This window comes from Nyctereutes procyonoides, unplaced genomic scaffold (genome assembly GCF_905146905.1).
Source record: "Nyctereutes procyonoides isolate TBG_1078 unplaced genomic scaffold, NYPRO_anot_genome, whole genome shotgun sequence".
NCBI classification, from domain to species: Eukaryota; Metazoa; Chordata; class Mammalia; order Carnivora; family Canidae; genus Nyctereutes; species Nyctereutes procyonoides.
The window spans coordinates 5,754,921-5,770,241 of NW_026575151.1; the positions used below are offsets into that span (position 1 = coordinate 5,754,921).

General features: G+C 34.2%; 1 non-coding gene across 1 annotated transcript; it reads right to left on the reverse strand.

Moving 5' to 3' along the window:
• Positions 1 to 4,785: 4,785 nt before the first annotated feature.
• Positions 4,786 to 4,891, reverse strand: LOC129501906 (U6 spliceosomal RNA). The gene has a single exon (XR_008662847.1). It is a non-coding gene; the product is annotated as a U6 spliceosomal RNA (small nuclear RNA).
• Positions 4,892 to 15,321: the final 10,430 nt, after the last annotated feature.

The following is a 15,321-nucleotide window of genomic DNA, read 5'->3' on the forward strand; positions in this document are numbered from 1 at the left end:
TAAAAATAACCCAGAAAATGGGCAAGAAGTCTTCAGGAGACTAGAGGTCCAAAGAGAATAGAGTGGGGTTGTCAAATACAATTTTGCAGTTGTGCAATGTTCAACTTCTAGGATGCACCATTCATGATGACCCTTTGTGACAGCACAGTCAATGAAATGTTCAGGGAAAGAAACTGGCTTTCTTTGGCAGAGATTGCTTGTTTTTTTTTTTTAATTCACAAATCTTTCGCATAAAAATAATTACTTTTTTAAAAGCTTATAGTTTCAAAATTTCTAGTTGCTTATAGTCTGCATACTCCAGTTATCTGTATCAAAATGATCATTATTAAAATTATTTGCTAATTTATATTTACGTAAAACGGCACAAATGACTTTTTTCAGATCAGTCTAAAACAAAACTAGAGTACTAATTTAAATGAGATTCTGATAAACAACCAGAATATACATCCCTTTGGTCTTTTTTCAGAGACAAGGCAGAGGTTTCTTGGGAAGAAATACCATTGATTCATTTTTGTAATTTGAGCTGCTGAAGGATGAAATGCATGCATTAGAACTCACCAAAAAGTCAAAGCAATTCACAGAAAACATATCAACTCACCATAAAGTTACAGAAAAAGTTTGTATATTTTCAAGAAATTTAATTAGTAAACTTAGTCTATCCTTGTGGGCAATTTAAGCATATGATCTCAAGCAATTCACTGAAAATCCAATTAAGCATAATACTCAATTATTAAAACATTTCCCAATACAAAGCTTCCAAAACAAAGAAGAAAAAATAATCATAGGAATATAATATATAACAAAAATCTCTCCATAAAAATAATTTTTCCACTGATAATAACCTCTTATAAAGCTCTCCTATGCATATTATGTTTTGAAAACTTCTGTGTTCCAAGTTGTAATTATTAAATATTATTTATTTAGTCAGTGATCATAGCTGTTATTCTAAGTTTCTGATTTACTCTATAACAAAATTATGGTCAAAAGCAAAGAATTTAATATTTCAGTTAATTTGGGCAACCTCATAGATGTTAATATATAGTTCTATTACATTTTTTAAAATAGAGAAAATAATTCACTGATGCCCATTATTATATTTGAACCCATTAGAGTTCAAGGATCTCAGTCTAGAAACCAGAGTTCTAAAATCATCATAAATTACATTTACTCTCTTAAACTTACACTCATAAGTATATATTAGATATACATATGTTGAAAATGTTCATGATAGAGACCATAATGTAATATTGGAACTGTCAAAGATTAAAACTGTTAGTAACAAATATATATATATATATATATATATATATATATATAAAATTTGCAAAGTTTCTCAGTAATCGAGGAATATAAAAGCATAATATATATTCTCTCAATAAGCTTGGAGGACACTGGAAGCTATAAGACATTTATTCACTTATCCAATCAACAAATAAGCAGTGGACACCACTGGTGCACCAGACTTTGTTAAGTACTTGGAAATTAAAGACAAATCCCTGCCCTCAAAGTACTCACTAACCAGTGCAATGCAGGGTAGGGGGGGGGGGTTGGAGGGGAGGTTGTAAATAAATAAGTGCTACAATAGGCATTGATGCTGAGTAGAATAGAGGCAGGAGGGAGAAATAGTCAACAACATTTGGAGTTTTAAGAAAACTCAGCCCCCCAAAAATAGAGGTTATTAAGCATATAGACTTGAAATAGGATATTCCTGGTGTTACAAGAACAGTTAGTGAAAAAACTGAGACTGTCACAGTCTGGCATGCTTGGGGAACTGCAAGCAGGATATCAGGACATCATAGACCTGGAAACTGAAGTAGCAGAAAGGGTACAAGTGACAGGAATAGAAAAGTTTACAGAGTAAGACATATACATTTAAAAAAAATTTTTTTTAAATAAAGATTTTATTTATTTATTCATGGCAGACACAGAGAGAGAGAGGCAGAGACACAGGCAGAGGGAGAAGCAGGCTCCATGCAGGGAGCCCGACGCGGGACTCGATCCTCGGTCTCCAGGATCACACCCCGGGCTGAAGGCGGCACTAAACCACTGAGCCACCCGGGCTGCCCTACATTAAAAAAATCTGGTGTGAGATAGAATACTATCAAAGTTATTATAGACTTACTCTATTAGACAATGGAAAATATAGATTTTTTAATGTGTAACAGCCATGATTACTATGCTATATTTTCTAATAAAATAAATGTAAATTAAAACCCTTGATACCAAAACTAAGCAAAGTACAAAAGAAAACCACAGAACAAGATTCCTCATTAATTCAAAAGTTATCAAAATATTAATAATTTAACCCTGCAATATTAAAAAAATCATACACCAAAACTATTTGGAGTTTATCAAAGGGATGCACAGGTGGTTCAATATTTGAAAATCAATCATTCTAATTCACCATATTAATACTCTAAACAAAAATGTATGATCATATCAATTAATGCAGAAAAAGCATTTGACAAATCTCAACATCCATTTCTGATAAAAATTGCAGCAAACGAGGATATAGAAAAAACCTGATCCTCAATCTGAAAAGGGATATCTGCCAAAAAAAAAGAACAAAACAAAAACACAAAAACTACACTAAACATCATATTTAATGTTGAAAGACTGTTTTCCCTTAAGATTGGGAGCAAGGCAACAATGTCCAATCTCATCATTCCTACTCAACATATAGAGTTTTAGTTAGTGAATAAAAGGAAAAATAAATAAAAGTCATATAGATTTAAAAAGTAGAAATAAAACTGTCTTTATTCACAAATACTATGATTGTCTATGTAGAATATGCAAAAAAAAAAAAAACCCTAAAAAGTTTAGTTTAATAAACCCCCTCAACTAAAATGTTTTGTAGGATTATGGCATACAAGGTCAACAAACAAAAATTAATCATATTTCTATATATCAGCAATTTACAATTGGAAAATGAAATTAAAAATGAGTAACATTTACAATAGTTCCAAAAAAAATTAAATACTTAGGTATAAATCTATCAGAACATGTACAAACTTGAGCCCTAAGCTTAAAAGAAATTCCTTTAGGGATCTGGCAAAAGGAGAAAATGACACCCAGGGGAGAGAAAATAAGATTTTCAGACATTTTAACATCAAGCTTCATTACAAAAATAAGTCTGAGTAATATATTTAAGACACTTGTATTAGCCAGAGTTCTCTAGAAGTGTAGAGAGAGAGAAAGCTTATTTTAAGGAATTGGTTCATGCAACTATGGAGGCTGGCAAGTCTAAACTCTGCAGGGTAGACCAGCAAGCTAGAGACTAGAGAAGAGCCAACATTGCAATTCGAGTGCTGCAGAATTCCCTCTTGTTTGGAAAACGTAGGTCTTTTGTTTTATTTAGGTCTTCAACTAATTGGGTGAGGTCCATCTACATTATGGAGAGCAATCTGCTTCACTCAAATTCCACTGATATAAATGTTAATCTAAATCAAAAACACCCATACAGAAACATCCAGAATAATGCTTGATAATATATCTAGGCATCATGGCCCAGTCAAATTGACACAAAAATTAACCATCACAACACTTAAGGAAAGAAAATGTGAACTAAAAATTTTATGTTAAAAAAATGATTTTCAAGTATAAATGGCCCAGATAAAACGTTAACAATATTAGGAACTCAGAGAACAGTGTGCTCATGAATCCCTCCTGAGGAATCAATGGATAGTCAGCTTCAGAAAATCAAAATAAGCAGAGAAACATTAACATAAGAATTGGTATAATTGAGAACTAGTGGGCTTCCAACAGCACAAAAGGAAAGACAACCTGACATGAGGTGCCTCCTGAAGGAACACCACACCACTTACATAATATTGCCAAAGGGATTAAAATCAAATTAGGATCAAACCTCTGGATCCAGCTGACCATTTACAGAAAATATAGAACACAGAAGAAAACTAAACTGACCCTTGAGTATGCAATGAACAAGAGCCAGAAAGTGGAAAACTATAGGTCACAGGACTCAATTTTTCAACAAATCAACTGTTGGATAAGATAAGAGATGAAAGAATCTTTCTTTATCAAGTAAAGAAATTAAATTTATAAAAGATTTTTACATGCCAGATAAAACTAGTATTTAGGGAATGCATACTGGGGTAATAAAGATATAAAGAAATACAATGAGGGGCATCTGGGTGGCTCAGTCAGTTGAGTAACCAACTCTAGATTTCAGATCAGATCATGACTTCAGGGTCATGAGATCAAGCCCCATGCCAGGATCTGTGCTGGGGGCATGGAATCTGCTTCAGATGCTCCCTCTGCCTGTCTCTTTCCCTCTTCCTTTCTATCTCCACCCCCCAACTCAAATAAATGAATGAATAAATAAATAGATAAATAAATAAATAGATAAGTAAATAAATAAATGTTATGAGAGATTATAATAAAAATTAAGATATTGATTACTTTTGAGAGTAAGGAGATAGTGATTAGGATGCTTGTGAGCAAGAACACAATATGATGTTAGTGGGCCTGAGGTACTTTTTGCCTTCCCATTTTCCTATTACCATAAAAACTTTTATAAGTTATAACTTATGACTATGTTGTTATAAAGGTAAATACATTCATATATTAATGTTGTGTGCTAAGACATTTCCCTTTTTTTCTTAAAAAAAATAAAGCATCTTCATGAGCCCCTAAAATAAATCAAAATATCTTAAAAGAAATTAAAGTATTTTCTTGAACCCTACAACAATTGTGGGTCCAGGTGCTTTGCCTACTGAACTTAATGAATATGTCAGCTTGTTTCTTTTTTGTTTTTTCCTTTTTCTTTTTTTTATGGAATGCTTCACGAATTGTGTGTCATCCTCGTGCAGGGGCCATGCTAGTCTTCTCTATGTCGTTCCAATCTTAATACATGTGCTGCTGAAGTGAGCACACATCAGCCTTGTCTCTGAGTTGGCTGACCAAGTTATATTTCTTGAACTGGCTCATAGTCACAGGAGTATTTTCCTTGTTCACTAGGATATTTTAAAAATATAAATATATTATAAAAAGAAAAACTTATACACTGAAAATTGTAAAGCATTGATGGAGGAAACAAAAGAAGACTCAAATAAATGGAAAGACAGCCCATGTGTTTGAATTGGAAGAATTAATATTAAGATGTCCACACTACCCAAAGTAATGTCCAGATTAAATGTAAGACCTGAAACAGTAAAGCTACTAAAAAATAACATAAGGAAAAAGCTCCTTGAGATTGGGCTGGGCAATGTTTTTTTAAGATATGACCCCAAAAGTACAAGCCACAAAACCAAAAATAGATAAATAGGATTGCATCTAACTAAAAAGTTTCTTCATGCAAAGGCAATAATTAACAGTGAAAAGGCAAGCTATTAAATGAAAGAAAATATTTGCAAACCACACATCTAATAAGGGATTAATATTCAAACTATATAAGGAACTCAACCAATTCAATAGCAAATACATAATCCAATTCTAAAATGGGCAAAAGATCTCAAGACATTTCTCAAAAGAAAACATATAAAAGGCCAACAGGTGAAAATGATAAGGTACTCAACATCATTAATTATCATAGAAATGCAAATTGAAACTATGAGATATCACTTCACATCTGTTAAAATGGCTATCGTCATAAAGACAAATGATAATAAACGTTGGTAAGGATATGGAGAAAGGGAAACCTTGTACATTATTTTTGGGAACATAAACTGGTACAGTCATTATGGAAAACAGTATGGAGGTTCCTCAAAAAAATTAAAAACAGAACTCCCTGTGATCCAACAATCCCACTTCTGGGTTATCCAAATAAATAAATAAGTAAATCAGTACTATACAATCTCATATTCCTTGTAACATTAGTAATAATAGCCAAGATATGGAAACAACCTAAATGTCTGTTGGCAGATGAATGGATAAGGAATATATATATATACACACACACACCATGGAGTATTATTCTGCCTTAAAAAAAGAAAGAAATGCTTTCATTTGCAAAAATGTGGATGGACCTTGAGGGTACTACACTAACGGAAATAAGCCACACAGAGAAAGATAAACACTGCATGATCTCACTTGTATAAAGAACCTAAAAAAATCAAATTCATGGAAGCATAGAGAAAAATGATGTCTTCCAGGGTTAGATATTGATCAAAGGGTACAAAGTTTCAGTTATGCAAGATAAATAAGTTCTAGAGATCTTGATGTACAGTATGGTGACTATATTAAACAACACTATGTCGTATACTTAAAATTTGGTGAGAGTAAATAAATCTTAAGATTCTTAGGATACACAAAAAAAATGTCAACAACATAAGATGATGAATTTGACTGTGGTGATTATTTAAAAACGTATATTGGGGTACCTGGGTGGTGAAGCCAGTTAAGCATCTGCCTTCAGCTCAGGTCATGATCTCAGGGTTCTAGGATCAGCCCAGCATCAGGCTCCCCTGTTCAGCAGGGAGTGTTCTTGTGTCCTCTCTATCTCAAATAAGTCTTTTTTTTAAATCTTTATATATATATATATATATATATATATATATATATATATATCTCAAAACATCAGATGATATACCTTAAATATATATGATTTTTGTCAATTACACTTCAATAAAGCTGAAAAGAAAAAGGAAAAAGATTACAGAGCCATAAATAGACTGAGGGATGACCTCTTGATGGAAACCTGGAGGCCATGGAGAGTACTTTCAAATTTCTGAAAAGAAATAACTCAAAATCTAGAGTTCTATACACAGCAAAAATGACCTTCAAAAATGAAAAAAACATTTTCATGCAAATTAATCTCTAGTAACAAAAAGATGATTGGTGGTTGGGGCAGTGCAGAAAGATAGAGGGATTACTAAGGGGCAGGAAGAAAGTAGGGGCTATGAATGTGTCCACTATTTTTTATTGTGATAGTTTCACATCTGTATGCATATGACAAAACTTCTTAATGTGTACACTTCAAATATTTCCTGTTTATTGTATGTCAGTTATATCTCAATAAAGCTATTAAACAAAAGATAAATAAATAAATAAATAAATAAATAAATAACACATTTTCAGACAAACAAAACTGAGGGAATATATCACCAGCAGACTCACCCTAAATTAAATTCTAAGGCTTAATTAATTGAATGTAAATATTTTTTTTAATTCTAAGGCTTATCACTACCTGTTTTTTCAAATTTTCATGCAAATTTGTTGAATAGGGAAATAACAGTTAAATTAACTTCTAAATTGATTTTAATTGATCTTTGTATTACTCTTTAATAAAGTAATAGCTGTTTAAGCATTCTTGCATGTGTTAAAACTTTAGTTTCCTACAAATTAACTTTTTATAGTAACTTTTAAAGGAAAACTAAATCCTACCTGGTGAAAATCCATTAATCTCATCATGTTCTTATTCTTACAAGAAAGGAAGCAGGGTTTCATATAGGGTGGCAAGAGGTTAAGGTAGTCCTTTTTGGAAGGGGAAAGGTGAGGTGAAGTAGTTTGTGTTGCTATGCTCTGATTCACAATTTTGGAATCTTTTGTTCAGAGCTACAATAACTTAAACATTTAAATAATCATCCTTCTTAGACTAAACTTTTGTATGGAATTGTCATTTTGCTTGCCAATGATCTACATGGTGACCTATACCAAAAATCATAGGGAGCATTGTATGTTTTCCTAGGGAAGTATTAAAAATATTCATAGGCTTTGCTTGTTCTCGTTCATGGTTTCCACCATGCTCTATTGGCTTACAATTGGAATTCTAAGCGCCAGAGGAACTTGGAACATTGGAAATACCACAGAAAAGGAAATAGGGGTTCAAGAAGAAGGAAAAGATGAGAACCAGGTTACAATTTATCAAGATTTATGTAAAGCAAGGAGAAAGACTATTATTTTAATGTTTGTCACCAAGGTGTTACTTCGGGGAAAAAAAAATGTCTTTATATAAGGAAACACTTTGAATGCCTACTAACATGTAAAAAATAAGACCCTGATATTAAGGATTGGCTGGAGAAAGTGAAAAGATTCTCTCAGCTGGAAAAAATAGGGCATATTTGAGAAGCCTGTAGAGCAAGAAGAAGGGAAAAGGGAAGAGAAAGGGAGAGAGATAAGGAAGCTGGGCAAACTGGCAGGTGTCTGGGGCCTACCTAAGAAGCTGATTAACCAGGATATCTAAAGGATTTTAAAAAATAGGATATTAGTACTTAGTTTTATGCTGTTTGTGCCTCTGAGCTATAAACCCCTTCTGACATTCTAAAACATTTAATACATTCTGCTATCAATACAAGTTCCCCGTGAGAGTTATTTGAGGAAAAATCCATGAAAAGGGGCCAGGTTCCATATTTGTCATTGGCAGAAAAAGGTGTAGAAGATTTAATATTCATGAAATCGAACATTCAGAGAGGCCAGGAAGATAGTCAAAAGTGAGTTTGGTAATATAAACTTATAGGAATTTGCTGAAATCATGACAAAGTGCTGAGCTTCTCACAGAATATTGGAAAGTCTATATTTTATATAATCTCATAGACAAGGTGACTACAGTTGACATCTGGGTCCCATGTCTTTTTTTTTTTAATCCTTTCTACCATCAAAAACATTGAAAAGAATATCTGATAAACACAAGCTTAACTGAAGATAACAAAGTAATCCTATAATGATCAAAATAGAGTGCTCTCATGAACCAAATCAACATCCAGAAACTTTCAATGAATATCTTCTGGCTACCAACTTTGCCTCCCACTTCAGCTTTGACTCCATTCTTTAACACTATGCTTCACACAGAGTAGGGACCTGAAAATACTGCTGAACCAAATAAATATATGGAGTAAGAGCTTATTCTTATTAAGATCTTCTCTTTAATATAGAGTATTACCATATTAAAGTTCTCATTAGACAGTGGCTATTCACACAAGCAGGCACAGCTAGGACTTTCAAGCAACATATGGCATAAAAATATCATTTTAGAAATTGCTTGTTCCTGGAATAATACTTATTTTTTAAAGAACTGTCATTGGAAGTTTGGGGAAAAAACACACCCAGTGTTTAAATACCTCACTGTGTAGAGTTTGAATGCTTATGAATTCACACATGTGCACCGTGAGCAGAATTCCAGAAGTGGTAACCACTCCTTCTCACTAAATAACGTATTGACTGCAGATCATATAGGTAAGATTATTGAAAAGGAAAGAGGCTAAGTAGGTCATTGTATAACTGATATAGAAACAAACAAAAAATACTGAAGAAAATTTTAGAAGAGAAAAAAATAACAAAGAAAAGCTGTTTCAACCACTGCTAGAACAATTAAATTTACAGAGAAAAAAAAAAAAAACAACAAAACAAACCTGTTCTTCTCCCAAATACCTGCTCATTGAAACACCTCAATTATGAAGGAGTAGAATGAAAAATATACAAACTAATGAATAATTTATTTCAAAAAGCAATTTCCTTATATAGCAGGAGAAAAAAAATTAAGAGTTCGCAGCTCTATAGAAAGGAAAGATCACATTAGTTTATAGGCCCTCGTTCAACTGAGCTACTTTGTAGAAAAGACAGAATTTATATCTGGAAGTGGAGAGAGAAGGTCACTATTCTGGGGGAAAAAATGAGAATGAGAGAAGGAAGGCAAAGGGAAGGAGGGAAACCAGGCTAAGAGCCCATGTATTCTGCAACAATTCCCTGTGTCGTAACATCTCCTCAAATACTTAGTTATTGCTGATGAAACTTACTAGATCTCTGTTGAATGTCACCTTATTAGGGAGGGGACAGAGTGAACTTTGTGCTCAGGTTGTAAAAGTATTATTTTCCAAAAGTTTTTTTCAATTCTCATAAAACATTAATAACTTACTCAGTTTATCAGTAAGAGGAGCAGCAGGGTGGAAAACTGGTTCAGGGAGCACTGGAGGAGCTGGGTATCTGTAGCCACGTGAAAGGGAATGTCAGAATAAGATTATTAGATTAGGTATAAAACCTGTTAGTGTCCTACAGGGTGATAAAAGCTTAACCTTAAGATAGAAACCATTTGTATTTATACTAGAAAAAAAATTCAGAAGCTAACATTAATTTCACAGTCTGGGCTCTGAATCATAGCAAATAGTAAGCCAAAAAAGACATAATCCCCTTTTGGGGAGAATGACAGGACTATGGCCTGAAGGCTAGCCACTTGGTTTTTGGAATACAGCTACACTCATCAGTTTAAATATTTCTTACAGCTGCTTTCAAGCTACAACAGCTAACTTGAGTAGTTGCGATAGAAATTGTATGGCCTTAAATAAAATCTTAAAAAAAAAAAAAAAAAAGCGGGGGACGCCTGGGTGGCTCAGCGGTTGTGTCTCAGAACTCTGGGATCGAGTCCCAGGATCGAGTCCCACATCGAGCTTCCTGCATGGAGCCTGCTTCTCCCTCTGCCTATGACTCTGCCTCTCTCTCTCTCTCTCTCGAATAAATAAGATCTTTTAAAAAAAGAAAGAAAGAAATTGTATAGCCTGAAAGTCTACAATATTTACCATCTGACCCTTTAAGGAAAAGTCTGTCTAGGTGACTAAATAAATTACTGAGATAGACAGTAAAAAAAAAAATACTCCAATGGGACATTGAAAGGACATGTTGCCCAATCTGCCTTGCTTCCAAAATTTGAACAAATTTTCTTAACAAGAAAATTTAGGAGGGTTAAAGTATAACTTTTTGGTTCAAGTTTCAGACCACAAAAGTGTGAAGCCTAGAAACTAGCAAAAATCAGGAAAGAGCTTTGAACTTCCACAGACAATGGAATTGACTGGAGCCATAATCCAATCATACTTTCAAGGGGCAAGATTGCTGCGGATGGTCTCCAGGCAATATAGTAACGAATGGAGTCAATATAGATTGTCTATATTTTCTCCTTCTCTCTATAAAACACAGTGATAACTGTTCATAATCCTGGGATACAACACAATTCTGAAGTCTGGTAGTGTTTCATGAAAAGTTCTCTAATCTTGTTCAGCATAGATTCAGCAATAGAGTGTTCTCTTAGCCTGAGTCTTATGGCACAAATAATACGTAATGCAAACCTGTGACAATGATTTTCAAATTGCACTCTCTGTAAGGGAAGGTGGAAGCAAGATAGAGAAGTCAGCAACAAAGATTTCCAGCTTTCCTCTCTTATTTTAATCACAGCATCTGCCTTTTACCAATTTAAAATAGCAAGTTTCCACTTCGAACTAAGGCCTATTTGGAGAAAAAAATATTAAAAAAAACACACACACAAAAAAAAAAACCAAGCAAAAAATTTTAAAAAGGGCTCAAAGGGCTCAGCTCAAGAATATTCAATGAAAAGAGGACAAACAGAAATGAAACGGGATTTGACAGCAGATCCTATAGCCATTAAAGAGATACCATTAAAAGTATTCTAAACATTATTAAGGTACTATGAACAACTTTATTCTCACAAATTTGACAACTTGAAAGAAATGGACCTATTCCTCAAAACCCACAAACCATCAAAAATCAGCCAATATGAAATAGGCAACCAGAATAGTCCTATAATCACTGAAAAGAACTTGGATTCAAAATTTTAAAAATCCTGAAAGAGAAATCTCTAAGTCACAATGTTTTCTCTTCAAATTTTACCAAATGCTTAAAAAATTAACTCCAATTAACACAATCTCTTTTAGGAAAGTGAAAAAGAAAGAACACCTTCAACTTCTTTTATGAAACCAATATTACCTGGAAACCTAAACCAGATTAAAAAATAGTTCAAAAAAAGAAATATGCAACCCAATATTTGTCGTGAACTTGAACACCAAAATCCTAACAAAATATTAGTAAATGAAATCCAGTAATTTGATTTGATTTCATTTAATTTATGACCTAGTGGGAATTATTCCAGGTATGTAGGCTGATTCCCCAATGTTTATAGCAGCAATGTCCACAATAGCCAAACCATGGAAAGAGCCCAGATGGCCATCGACAGATGAATGGATAAAGAAGATGTGGTATATATATACAATGGAATACTACTCAGCCATCAAAAAAGAAATCTTATTCATGCGCAACAACATGGGTAGAACTAGAGAGTATTATGTTAAGTTAAATAAATCAGAGAAAGACAAATATATGATTTCACTCATGTGGATTTTAAGAAACAAAACAGAGGATCGTATGGGAAGGGAGGGAAAAATAAAATAAGAGGAAATCGGAGAGGGAGACAAATCATAAGAGACTCTTAACTACAGGAAACAAACTGAGGGTTTGCTGGAGGGGAAGTGGTTGGGGGAAGGGGTAACTGGATGATGGACATTAAGGAGGGTACGTGATGTGATGAGCACAGAGTGTTATACGCAACTGATGAATACTGAACTCTACCTCTGGAACAAATAATACACTGTATGTTAATTAGTTGAATTTAAATAAAATAACTTTTTTTAAAATCCAAAAATCAATCCATGTGATTTGCTATATCAATAGGTTAAGGAGGAAAAATGATGTGATCATATCTATTGACAGAAAAAGCATTTAACAAAATTCAACACTCATACATGATATTTTTTTAAATAAGCACACTAGGAATAGAGAGAAGCCTTTTCTATTTCACATAGATTGAGTCATTTGTCTTCTCTCCAACAGAAACCATACCCAACTCTTACCCCATGACCATTACTACCAAAGAGCATCTCCGAAAAGCTCACAGCCAACATCATACTTAATAGTGATGGTAAACTACCTGATTATGGTGGTGGTTACATGAACCTATACCTGTGAGAACACTGCATGGAGTAACACACACACACATACACACACACAAGTACATGTAAAAATTAGAGGTGCAATTAGAATAAGCTCTGTGGATTGTACCAATGTTTATTTCCTACAATTATTCCCACAACAGTGTTTCTCCACATATTCATGAACACTTGTTGTTTCTTGTGTTTTTTTATATGTTTAGCCATTCTGACAAGTGTGAGGTGACATTTCATTGTAGTTTTGATTTGCATTTTTTCTGGCGATGAGTAACGTTGAGCATCTTTTTTTTTTTGTATTTTTTTATTGCAGTTCGATTTGCCAACATATAGTATAACACCCAGTGCTCATCCCGTCAAGTGCCCCACTCAGTGCCCATGCCCCAGTCACTCCATCTCCCTGCGCACCCCTCCTTCCATCACCCCTTGTTCGTTTTCCAGAGTTAGGAGTCTCTCATGTTCTGTCACCCTCTCTGATATTTTCACTCATTATCTCTCCTTTCCCCTTATTCCCTTTCACTATTTTTTATATTCCCCAAATGAATGAGACCATATGATGTTTGTCCTTTTCCAATTGACTTACTTCACTCAGCATAATACCCTCCAGTTCCATCCATGTTGAAGCAAATGGTGGGTATTTGTCATTTCAAATGGATAAGTAATATTCCATTGTATATATAAACCACATCTTCTTTATCCATTCATCTTTCAATGGACACTGAGGCTCCTTCCACAGTTTGGCTATTGTGGACATTGCTGCTATGATCATTGGGGTGCAGGTGTCCTGCCGTTTCACTGCATCTGTATCTTTGGGGTAAATCCCCAACAGTGCAATTGCTGGGTCGTAGGGCAGGTCTATTTTTAACTCTTTGAGGAACCTCCACACAGTTGTCCAGAGTGGCTACACCAGTTCACATTCCCAACAATGCAAGAGGGTTCCCCTTTCTCCATATCCTCTCCAACATTTGGTGTTTCCCATCTTGTTAATTTTCCCCATTCTCACTGGTGTGAGGTGGTATCTCATTGTGGTTTTGATTTGTATTTCCCTGATGGCAAGTGCTTTGAGCATCTTTTCATGTGTCTGTCGTGTTGGCCATCTATATGCCTTCTTTGGAGAAATGTCTGTTCATGTCTTCCGGGCAGTTTATTTTTTTAATATTTATTTTGAAATAATTGTAGGGGGGATCCCTGGGTGGCTCAGTGGTTTAGCACCTGCCTTCAGCCCAGGCATGATCCTGGAATCCCGGGATTGAGTCCCGCATCAGGATCCCTGCATGGAAACTGCTTCTCCCTCTGCCTGTGTCTCTGCCTTTCTCTCTTTTCCTGTGTGTCTCTCATGAATAAATAAATAAAATCTTTAAAACAAATAAATAAATATTTTTAGGGCCACAAGAAATTGCAAAGAAATGTACAAGGAAGTCCTGTGCACCCTTCATCAACTGTCCCTCAATGTTAACATCTTACAGAAGATAATATAGCACCCATCAAAACTAGGAAATTAATGTGTAACTACCACCATAATATCCCCTGGAAACTACTAATTTGTCCTTCATTTTATAATTATAAGAATGGAATCATACAGTATGCAACACTTGCAGCCACTGTGGAAAATAGTATGGAGCTTTCTCAAAAAGTTAAAAATAGCTGAGGCACCCACTTGGCTCAGGTGGAAGAGCATGCAATTCTTGATCTCAGAGTTGTGAATCCAAGACCCACACTGAGTGAAGAGATCACTAATAAATAAATAAACTTTTTTTTAAGTTAAAAATAGAATAACCCTATGATTCAGGCATCGCACTACTGAATATTTACCTCCAAAATACAAAAAACACTAATTCAAAGGGATACATGCACCCCTATGTTTATGGCAGCATTATATACAATAGCCAAACTATGGTAGAAGCGCAAGCGCCCATCAATAGATGAATGGATAAAGATGTGGTATGTATGATGGAATGTTATTCATCCATAAGGAGGAATGAAATCTACCCGTTTGCAACAACATAGGTAGAGCTAGAAAGTATAGTGCTAAGTGAACTCAGTCAATCAGAAAAAGACAAATACCATATGATTTCACTCATGTGGAATTTGAGAAACAAAACAAACACTCAAAGGAGAAAAAAAAGAGAGAAAAAAACAACAAAGAAATGGACTCCTAATTATAGAGAACAAACAGATGGTCACCAGAGGGCAGGTGGGTGGGGGGATGGGTGAAATAGGTGAAGGGGATTAAAGAGGACACTTATCATGATGAGCACTGAGAAATGTAAAGAATTGTTGAATCACTATATTGCACACCTGAAACTAATATAACACTATATGTTAACCATACTGGAATTGGAATTAAAATTAAAAACTTAATAAAAAAATAATAAATAAAATAAACTGTCCAAAGATGGTGCTCAGTTGTCTAAAATAGAGCAATACAGCAAAAATTCAAAATGCATCCAATCTGGAAAAATAGAAACCTAATGTTTTTGGTTTTAATAAACACATCTTATTAGAAAGCTATGGTTGCCATTTATCACTTAAATATACTGTTTTCCTTATAGTTTCTTTAACTCCAGGGTTAAGTTTTTCTAAATCTATATGTGGGATAGGCAAATTACATAATAAAATTGTAATGTGTCTTTGGCCACTGTTC